Here is a 12,309-nt window from a genome sequence, read left to right on the forward strand (position 1 = left end):
CAAATAACCCACTTATCAGGTTAGGCTTTATACAAGAAGCAGCTTTTTTGTTTTGTTTTATTTGTTTGTTTGTTTTTTTTCGTTCTTCGTTCATAGATCTGATGGGTTTTTTCCGTTGTGCTTAAACTAAACCAGAGAATCCTTGCAATGATTTAGATTTATTTTTACATGTTTAATGGTTGAATTACTCTTCTAATAGTGGTAGCCAACTTATCATTCTAGGTTTATTTAGATTTGGAAGTGGCTTTTGTGATATCAGAAGAGGAGAGTATCTTCAAAGCATTGTCCGAAATTGTGCAATTATTAGAAGGGAATACTGCACTTGCCTTTCAGCTTGTTGATCGACATCCGCCTGCAAAGATTAATTTCCTTGCGCTCCTACTTTAATTTGAATGATATTCATTCCTTTTGATTACCTTGTAGATGTAAAAACTATTATTCTTTGATAAATTAACTCTTCCATGTTGGCCACTTGAAAATATTAGTTTATTAACTCTTACCTGATTGTAATTTTAAAATTAGAAGACCTTTGAAATGCACCAAGATTTTCATCTGCAAAAATTCAAGTTTTTAATGTTAAAAACACTTAAAGTTCTCGTTATTACTACTGCTACGTTTTTTGAACATATATATGAGAGTAATTCCCTTTCTACTTTGTGGTTTTTCAAACTCACATATTAATATATACAAACTGATTAGATTTCTCTGCAAAATAACTAATTTCTGCATTGGTCTAAGTTAAATATTTTAAGTGAAATAAGTTCAGTTCTTTTATTTGTTGATGTCTGTTCATTATTCTTTTTTACCAAATAATTCAATATAGCTCAAATTAATTTTTTTCCTCTTGGTTTTAATTGAATATATATGTGTATATACATATATTTCCAGATTATCAGTCAGAACAGGAAAAGAAAATACTTCTTCACTAACAAAAAGAGATGGACAATACCAATAGTATAAACTTGTATGATAATTTCAATGAGCAAATAAAAAAAAAAAATTGTTCATGATTTGTTATAGTTACTAATGAAATGATTTATCACAAATGCAATTCAGAACATTATGCTTGACAAAGGAATCGATATGTTAGATTTACACTTGAATAGCGAAAATAATATATTTTAAATAATAGGAAAAGAAAATGCAAAGGTTCAAACATATTTGACAACACAACTTACTCTTTATAATGACATGACGAGATAACTTCAACAAATGGTATTTTGGACATCTTTTACTATATAGACTTGATTCTAATACCTGTAATTTGTTTTGTACATATGAAAAATAGATGACACATCATCGCAAATTATTTGCTCTTTGACACATGAATTGCATAAATTACATAAAATGACACCCTGTAACTTTTGTAAAGCTAAAAACTTCAATATGAACCTCCAAGCTTTTGTGGCTAGGAGAAGTAGTTCTTTCAAGCTTTGAAATTTCAAAATATCTTAGAACCTTATTCACTTTTTCAACTGTAGAGGCTGTTAAATCACATGTGCGATGTATGTAATTTAAATAAACAAAAATAAAAAATATATTTATTATATATTGTGTAATAATATTAATTTTATTCCACAATCATTTTATTTAACTAAACACTACCTGATAGTATAAAATATATCAAAGATCAAAGATTCAAAGATTCAAATCCGCCTATGTCCGATTTCGATAGTATGACGGGATGGAGGCGGATGGAAAATTTTCAAATCCGCCTATGTTCGAACAGATGACGAATGAGAGGCCACTCAACCTAACTCGATTCACCAACCCCCATTAAAAAAATAATTTAATGCTTTAAAAAAAAGACATTTTATTTAATAATCATATTAGCTACTTATGAAATATGAAAGTTTGGCCTTTATTTTAATTATAAAAAAAAATAAATAAATTTGAACTCATATAAGGCCAAAGATAGTAAAAAATTATTCTAATATAGTTATAAAAAAGGCATAAAATGGTAAAGTCCAAATTGGCAAATCGATCTGCATCCATCTGTTAATCTACACAACCCGTTCAATCCATATCCGCTAACTAAGCAAATAGATGCAGATTGATTTTTTCAATATGACTAAGTTCAGATGAATGGTGGCGAATGAGAGGTCACCCCACCCGACCAAATCCATAAGCATCCTTACTTTTAGAATCAAAATTATAAACTTGATCAATTCAGTGACTTAAACTCAAGTAGCTCAGTGATAATTTTCTATCAAAAATACTAATGACATTATCAATTAGAGAAAATTGACGAAAAATTTAATTAGGATCGAAGTTGAGCCAATTAAAACTGTAGGGGATTAAAATGATACAAGTAACAAAATGCAGAAACTTCCATTGTAATTTGCCCAAAATAAAACCCAAGGTCGGCCCACTTTTTTTACCAAAAAACACAATATTGGTAGGATTGTAAAACTCAAAATTAACTCGTCATATAAACAAGATAAACTTATGACATTCATTAATTTTTTTGTGAAAAAAAAAAAAAAAGCGCTTAGGATTTAAGTCTTGTAATAAAATAATTCTTAGGTTGCGTTTGGTTTAGTTTTGGAATTGTGATTCTCTTTTTGAAATTGTGATTTGAGTGTCGAATTGTGAGTTGAGTTTTGAAAAGAGAAAATTTGTTTGGTTTTAAGTTTTGAAAAATGTTTTGAAAAGAGTTTTTGAATTTTGAATTTTGAATTTTGAATTTTGAAAAGAGTTTTGAATTGTATTTTAAGTTTTGAATTATTGAATTTTGAGTTGTATTTTGAATTTTTTGGATTTATTTTTTAAAATATTAAAAGAAAATTCTTAAATATTTTAATTTTTAATTTTAATATTTTAAACTCAAAACACAACTTGACACTCAAATCGTATCAAAACATATAATTCAAAACTCAATTCAAAAATTATTTTCAAAACTCATAATTCAAAACTTCACGCTATTTTTAAAACTCTATACTCAAATCAAAACCAACACATAATAAAAAAAATAAAAATATTTAAAAATATATTTATAAAATAAAATAAAATATTTAAAATAAAAAATAAAAATATTTAAATTAAAAATTATATATTTAAAATAAAAAATAATTTTTTAAAATTTTTTAATATTAAAAAAAATACAGTACATAAATGTGTGAAATATAGTGCACATTAAAATGAATAAATAAATATTTAAAATATAAAATATTTGCTCTAAAAAAATAAAATTAATAATATTGTTAAATATTTAAAAAAAATTCAAAAATTTTCAAAATACAACTCAAAACTCAAAATACAATTCAAAACTCTTTTCAAAACTCATAACCAAACAAATTTTATCTTTTCAAAACTTATAACTCAAAATACGACTCAACACTCAAATCATGTTTCTAAAAATAATTTTAAAAAACAAAATAAAAAAATATTTTAAAAATTTTTTTCTTTTAAAATAGAGCTTTGAAAAGAGTTTAATTTTGTGTTTTGAAAAAAGTTTTGAATTGAGTTTTGAATTGTGTGTTTGGTTATGAGTTTTAAGTAATTTTGAATTGTGTGTTTGGTTATGAATTTTAAAAACCCCTAACAACCTTAAGTTTTTAATTTTGTCAATTTTGTGAGATAAAATTTATAGAAAAAATCTATTTTAGTCATTATACTTAATGTAGGTGTATGAAAAATGTCTAATATCTTTTTCATTAAGTTTAATGACTAAAATATTTGTTTTACTTGTTTTACTTAATGAAAATAAACGGATGATTTAGATTGAAAACAAATGAATAGATGAGGGTTTAAATTGACAAAAGTAAAAATATTGTGTTTATTTTGTTACAAATATCAAAACCTAAGATTTTTCTAATAATATTTTATATTTTTTTTTTCTACTTCAATTTGATAAATTTATATATTAAAAAAAAGTTTATCTCGAGCTCAGTTCGGGTCTAATCCTATAAAAAAAATATATACATCATAAAGGAAAATGATATATAAGTTGACTTTTTACATTTAGTGATGTATAAAAAAGATGATTGATTAATGGTAGACAAAACATGAGAGAAAAATTTATTTTAGATACTTTAACAACAATGTTAAGTATTATGAAAAACCTTTCATAAAAATAATTATGAAAGTTTTGTGATTCTTAAATTACACTTAGAATAAAGCATTACACACTAATAAAGGTAATCTCAGGATCATAAATCTTTCATGATTCCTAATTTTTCTCATTCTTTAATTGCATGTCACACCATCAAATTTAAAAAGTAATAAGAGGAGTGATGGAGATCCCCTCCAATCACCAAAAACCCCCTTTTTTTCTCACCCCTTTGACCCCTTCTCTCTCTCATTAGTTGAATTTTCTTTTTTTTTTTTATTTCCCTTATCCTCCAATCACCACCGACCACATGTGTGTGGGATGGTGAAAGTGGTGATTGGAGGGGATCTCCATCACTCCTCAAAGTAATATAACTTTTAAATTAAAGGAAAGTGGTTTGTGTTGTTCAAATTTTGAAATTAAATAAATAGATTTATGAAGAAATCAAATTATATATATACTAAGAACACATGTTAATAATTACAACTAAATTTCAACAGAAATACATAAAACAATAAAAGGGTAAAGAGACGAAACCGAAGCCTGCACGGAAGCAGTTTCCTTAAAACAGATTTCGCCGCCTCACTGGTCGAGTGCTTGAGAAATCCCGGCGTCTGTCTCCCAGGATACGACGGTCAAAACCAGCTACGGCAGAAGCACTCTCTGTCTTGCTTAGCGAACAAAATAGTGGCATCACTCTCTCACTGTAGGAACTTTCAGGCAAACTGACTTGTGAAAATGGAAATAAAAATTTCTGTGTTTGAGACTTGACAGGAGGGTCTCAATTTATACATGTATAAGGGAGAGAGGAAGAGCCTCCAGTCTTTATGGTTGTTCATAATGCACCATTAACCTCTGCAATAAAGGCGGGAGTTACAAACCCCATTAATGCAAGAGTTACAAACCCCATTAATGCTTTATTAAACTCTGTAATAAATGCAGGAGTTACAAACTTCATTACCTTTTTTCCATGAAGCTAACTTCATGAGGTAATTTCTCATTCAAATCTCAGTGGTTTTTGGCCATTCTATCTGTGGTATAAAGATCTCAATGCAAAGTATCTAGACCCACTTGGACCCAACACAATAGATGGTTGGGACCCACTTTAATATTTAATTAAAGTCACAAAAAAAAAATCATTTTTTTCAACAATCCCCCACATGAATAAAAATTGACCGAATGACGCAACAAACGAACACCGTTCAACAATAAAGACTCTGAGAGAGAGTACAACGGACGAACCCCGACATCAGAGAAGGTAGCTTTTGGCTTCGAACCTCTCCCAGTGAAAACCTATCGAGTTTACTGGCTGATCAGTGAAAAGACATCTTGAACTGCTCTGCCGTTTATGTAAACTGAAACAATAGATCTCACACGGGAATTACTCCTACCACCATTCTGTTCTCACTGGTGTGCCCTGTGTGGCCCTGGACACTAGCCTGGTTCAGCGAGTGGTTTCAAAGAATCTTGGCCTCCCAATTCTTCTAGAAGCGGCCCCACTTCACACTCACATAGGTGACTCTACTAAAGTATCCTGCAATACTTAGCTCAACAGCTTAACACATAAGAGTCATTAAAAGCTCAGCTTAACCTCTACACTTGCAGGTATCACTGATAGAAGGAATGGCTGGAGGTTTAACCTCCTCAGTGACATACCGTTACACGCAATTAGGTTGTCCCATTGAACCTAGATCTTGGGATCTCCAATCAACTAGGTTGGGTTTCCATTCCGATAACTTCCAAAGGCCTCAACCCCATTCCTTTTGACGACGTTTCGACTAACACTCGATTTAACCCTTTGGTTAGCGGATCCGCAATGTTGTCCTTAGACTTTACATAGTCTATAGAAACAACTCCATTCAAGAGTAGTTGTCGTATGGAATTATGTCTACGACGGATATGTCTAGACTTTCCATTATACATATTACTCTGTGCCCTACCAATTGCAGATTGACTATCACAATGAATACAAATAGCAGGCACAGGTTTGGACCAACTTGGAATATCTTCAAGGAAATGGCAAAGCCATTCAGCTTCTTCCATTGCTTTATCCAAAGCAATAAACTCTGATTCCATCGTTGATCTAGATATACACGTTTGTTTGGAAGATTTCCAAGACACCGCTGCTCCACCAAGAGTGAACACATATCCACTAGTGGACTTTGAGTCCTTTATATCTGATATCCAATTTGCATCAGGCACCGCTGGATATCGAGTATAATGCAGCCCATAATCCCAAGTGTAGCGTAAATACCTTAACACCCGCACAATACCCTTCCAATGAGAAACATCGGGATTACTTGTGTATCTACTAAGCCTGCTAACCGAGTAAGCTATATCCGGCCTAGTACAACTCATCAGATACATTAAACTTCCAATTACCCGAGAATATTCTAACTGCGAGACACTTTCATTATTATTCTTGGTAAAATGTAGACTTAAGTCTACAGGTGTTGATGGCACACTCGTATCTGATCCACTAAACTTCTCAAGTATCTTATCAACATAATGAGACTGAGATAATACAATTCCGTCAGAGATTCTGGTAATCTTAATTCCCAAAATAACATCTGCAATGCCCATATCCTTCATGTCAAACTTAGAGTTTAACAACTTCTTGGTAGTTTTGATCATTTCATCATTACTACCTATAATGAGCATATCATCAACAAATACACACAAAATGACATAACCTCTGTCAGTGTCTTTGACATAAACACACTTGTCACATTCGTTGATTCTAAACCCATTTGACAACATTGCGTTGTCAAACTTCTCATGCCATTGTTTAGGCACTTGCTTCAAACCATACAAAGATTTGACAAGTTTACAAACTTTCCTGCTTTGCCCTGGAGCTGAAAATCCTTCAGGTTGCTCTATGTAGATTTCTTCATTCAAATCTCCATTTAAGAAAGCTGTCTTTACATCCATCTGGTGAATTTCTAGATTGCGCAAAGCAGCAATCGCAATCACCATTCGAATGGATGCTATCCTAGTAACAGGTGAGTACGTATCAAAGTAATCCAGGCCTTCTCGTTGCCTGTACCCTTTGATAACGAGCCTCGCTTTATACTTGTCAATTGACCCATCGGCCTTCATCTTTCTTTTAAAAATCCATTTGCAGCCTAAAGGCTTACAACCTGGAGGTAAATCTACCAACTCCCAGGTGTGGTTCTGTAAGATGGAGTCAATCTCACTTTTGATCGCTTCTTTCCATAATGGACTCTCAGGAGAAGTCACAGCTTCGTGAAAAGTTTGAGGTTCGTTCTCAACCATATAAGTTAAGAAGTCTGGACCAAAAGATTTGGATATCCTAGCCCTTTTACTCCTTCTGGGCTCATCTAAAACCTCAATTTGATCATCACCTGAATCATCAATATGATCATCCTCACTAGCAAGCTCATCAAATTTCTCCAAAGACCTTGGAACCCTTTCATGGGTTCGGCAAGGAAAAATGTCTTCAAAGAAACATGCATTCCTTGACTCCATAATGGTATTCCTGTGTATGTCTGGAATTTCAGACTTATGTACAAGAAATCGATATGCACTACTATTATGTGCATAACCAATGAATATACAATCTACGAATTTCGGGCCTATCCTAACCCGTTTGGGTGTAGGAATCACCACTTTTGCAAGACACCCCCACATTCGTAAGAATTTATACGAAGGCTTAACGCCTTTCCATAACTCATATGGCGGCTTGTCCACCTTCTTCCGGGGTACTTTATTCAGAATGTAATTTGCAGAGAGAATTGCTTCCCCCCCACAAGTTCTGTGGCAATCCAGAACTTATCAACATTGCATTCATCATTTCCTTTAGCGTCCTATTCTTCCGTTCAGCAACCCCATTTGATTGAGGAGAATAAGGTGCCGTGGTTTGGTGGATAATCCCGGATTGAGCACAAATCTCAATAAACGGAGATTCATACTCACCACCACGATCACTTCTTAGAGCCTTAATCTTGCGGCCTACTTGATTCTCAACTTCATTCTTATAAAGAACAAACTTGTCAATCGCCTCATCTTTGTTTTTGAGCAAATAGACATAACAATACTTAGTGCAATCATCAACAAAAGTGATGAAGTACTTATTGCCACCACGTGATTGTATAAACTTTAAGTCACACACATCACTATGCACTAAGTCCAATGGCTCTGAACTTCTTTCAATAGAATGAAACGAAGATCTTGTCAACTTCGTTTCAACACAAGTTTCACACTTGTGTTTCGGATTAATCTTAAAAGATGGTATGTGACTTAACTTGATTAATCTACGTAAAGATTCAAAGTTCACATGTCCTAGTCTACCATGTCACAAATTGGAAGACTCAAGCATGTAAGCAGAAGAAGATGCATCTTTATTTATCTTTGGGATAATAGTCATTACATTGAGTTTAAACATACCCCCCAACATATAACCCTTACCCACATACATTCCGCTCTTGGTCAAAACGACCTTGTCGGACTCAAAAACAATGCGAAAACCATGTTTACTAAGAAGAGACCCTGAGACAAGATTTTTACGAATGTCCGGAATATACAGGACTTCGTTCAAGGTCAGCTCTTTTCCTGACGTCAACTTCAGGACCACTTTTCCTTTCCCCTCAACAATCGAGGTAGCAGAGTTTCCCATAAACAACTTCTCACTGTTTGTAACCGGTTCGAAAGTTGTAAACAGCTTTTTCTCGGAGCAAATGTGACGTGTAGCCCCAGTATCAATCCACCATTCTCTTGGGTTTGAACCTACCAGATTCACCTCAGAGACAACGGCAGACAAGTGCATATCATCCTCCTCATGGGAGTGCTCTTGTAAATCTGCCATATGAGCACGAGGTTTAGTCTTGTATGACTTCTTCTGCTTGTGACAGTCACTAGCCCAATGCCCATTGCTACCACAGTTATAGCACTTCCCAAAGAACCGATTACTTGGTTCCGGTGGCTTGTAAGCCAGTTTCTTTGCAACACCACCTCTAAGCCCCAACTTAGAGGGCTTCTTTCTTATTCTAGAAGATTTGCTATGTTCAATGACATTGGCTTTTATTGAGGAGGTACTCCCTCCTTTCTTTCTATTATCCTCCTCAATCCGTTGTCGGACAACTAGCTCTTCAACTGACATTTCCTTGCGCTTGTGCTTCAAGTAGTTCTTGAAATCCTTCCAACCATTGGGAAGTTTCTCAATGATCACAGTAACTTGGAATGACTCGTTCAAAGGCATTCCTTCAGCATGAATTTTATGCAAGATCACTTGAAACTCCTGGACGTGGTTTATCATAGTTTGAGAGTCTACCATTTTAAAATCAAGGAACCGGCCAACCACAAATTTCTTTGCCTCGGCATCCTCAATCTTATACTTTTTGTCCAGAGATTCCCATAACTCTTTTGCTGAGCTCTTGGAAAAAAACACACTATAGAGTGAGTCTGCCAAGCTGTTGAACACATAGTTCCGGCAAAGATAGTCTGTCTGCTTCCATGTGTCAAACGTCATGACTTTCTGCCTATCAGGCTCATTCTCTGCCACGGCTGGAGGATCCTCGCTCAGAACCTTTGCAAGGTTTAGCGTGGTCAAGTAGAACAACATCTTTTGCTGCCATCTCTTGAAGTTCACCCCAGCAAATTTCTCTGGGCGCTCATGATGACTGAGCGGTCCTCCTGGAACAGCCGGAGTAACGCCATGGTTGACCACAGAGGTCACAACAGTAGGGGTTGGCAACCCAGTTGCCCCGGGGTTCAGATCCCCACCAACATTAGCAGTAGCAGCAGCATCAGTGATAGTTGCCATTTCGAACAAATAAAACCTCCTTTTTAGCCAAGGCTAAACACTTTGGTTTCTATTCCAGAAAACCAAACCAAAATCCAAACTTACAAGCAATTTAAACTTGCAAACAATTTAAAATTGCTACAACCAAATACATGCATATAAAATGCGTCTAATAAGCAAATAAAACTTGCTACTACAAATTGGTAAACAAACCAACTAAATCTCAAGTAAAAAATTTCTTCAAACATAAAGAGAAATAACCAATCCAATTGAGGATTATAAGTAGTCCAAACAATTCCTTTCTACGCTTAGGTATGCCCACAAAAAGAGTTAGTAGAAAACGACAACATAATATAAAGCAATTGTACATACAATCAAATATTATTTAACCTTCTAGCAAATCATAGAATAGCAAAATAACTAAAGAATTAAGATACTATACAAGTTACAAAACCTTATAACTTCTACATTAAATTAAAAAATTAATTGCCATAAATTATATAAGAATTTAATTCACAATAACCATGTAAATAAATATAGACAAGTTACACAAATTTTATAACTCCAAAGAACTACATTTAATTCAAACTTTAATTCATCCAATTAAATCACACACTATTCATGGAAATAACTTATGTGTATAACTCTAGAAAACTAGAAGCAATTTCACATGCAAATTAGATAGTAAAGCTAGAAGCATGCAAAATCAAAATACACATATGCAACATTAGACAAATAGGATGAAACCAAATAAGTAGCATGCGGTTTATGTAAATAATTTGAATTGTTTATATAAATCTATTCGATCAATTTCTTAGGAAAACATATATGAGAAATCTGTTTTAAGCTTGTTGTTCAAATTTTAAAATTAAATAAATAGATTTATGAAGAAATCAAATTATATATATACTAAGAACACATGCTAATAATTACAACTAAATTTCAACAGAAATACACAAAACAATAAAAGGGTAAAGAGACAAAACCGAAGCCTGCACGGAAGCAGTTTCCTTAAAACAGATTTCACCGCCTCACTGGTCGAGTGCTTGAAGAATCCCGGCGTCTGTCTCCTAAGATACGACGGTCAAAACCAGCTACAGCAGAAGCACTCTCTGTCTAGCTTAGCGAACAAAACAGTGGCAGCACTCTCTCACTGTAGGAACTTTCAGGCAAACTGACTTGTGAAAATGGAAATAAAAATTTCTGTGTTTGAGACTTGACAGGAGGGTCTCAATTTATACATGTATAGGAGAGAGAGGAAGAGCCTCCAGCCTTTATGGCTGTTCATAATGCACCATTAACCTCTGCAATAAAGGCGGGAGTTACAAACCCCATTAATGCTCTATTAAACTCTGTAATAAATGCAGGAGTTACAAAATTCATTACCTTTTTTTCATGAAACTAACTTCATGAGGTAATTTCTCATTCAAATCTCAATGGTTTTTGGTCATTCTATCTGTGGTGTAAAGATCTCAATGCAAAGTATCTAAACCCATTTAGACCCAACACAATAGATGATTGGGACCCACTTTAATATTTAATTAAAATCACAAAAAAAAAACCATTTTTTCCAACAATTCGTCCACACAAAAACCTCCCCTGAATAGCTCGAATGACGTGGCATCCTCTAGCACAAAAAAGACTCATGCGTTTGTCTCTCAAACGAGTTCCTTCTCTCTCTCTTTCTCTCTCTCATCTATTTCTCTCAAGCAGCAAACCCACACATTGTACCTCCTCTTGTCTCTCTTAAAGAAAAAACCCACACATTATTTTTGGTTTTCTTCAACTTGAACATGCAATTCAAATTACTCTTTGGTACCTTGAGACTCCTGCAATTCTACTTCAACTTCAACATGCTAAAGTATCGGATCAAAATGAATAATTTATTATGACTTTTCCATTCACAAAATTGGGATTTAAATTCATTGTACCCTTTTCAATTTTACAAAGGCAAACCTTCTCTCTCTCCTCCGTCTGTTGTTCAGAAAAATGAATTCAAAGACAAATAAGCACCAACAATCAAAGACAAATAAGTTGCTACAATGAAACATCAACAAAACAATTATTACAAAAGGGGCGTATTCGGTTTGCAATATTGCAATGTTTTGGCAACTCAGTGGAAGAATAAAAAATAGAACAGCTTTTCTGGGAACATGTTCTTGAGATCACTTACATAAATTATACATGTGTGCTTATATGAGCATATACAAGCACATAGACCCATGTGAAGAATGGTCAAGAGAAGATTGAGAGCTCATAGTCTCTTTTTCATTCTGATTTCTGAAACCCAAGTATGACATTCTGATTTCTGAAACCCAAGTGTGAAGGTGAGACCCAAGTGTGGTCGGTTCATTGATAGTGTACGTCGGTGATGGTCTGTAGTGATCGTTAGTGGTGGGACCCAACATTACAACAAAAGTAATTTACCGTGATGAAAAGTAGTGAAAGAAATAAATTTTATCACTAAATAAAAATTATTTGTGACAAATTATAAAAT

This window comes from Camellia sinensis, chromosome 1, assembly GCF_055761805.1.
Source record: "Camellia sinensis isolate YWXY chromosome 1, ASM5576180v1, whole genome shotgun sequence".
Taxonomy (NCBI): Eukaryota; Viridiplantae; Streptophyta; class Magnoliopsida; order Ericales; family Theaceae; genus Camellia; species Camellia sinensis.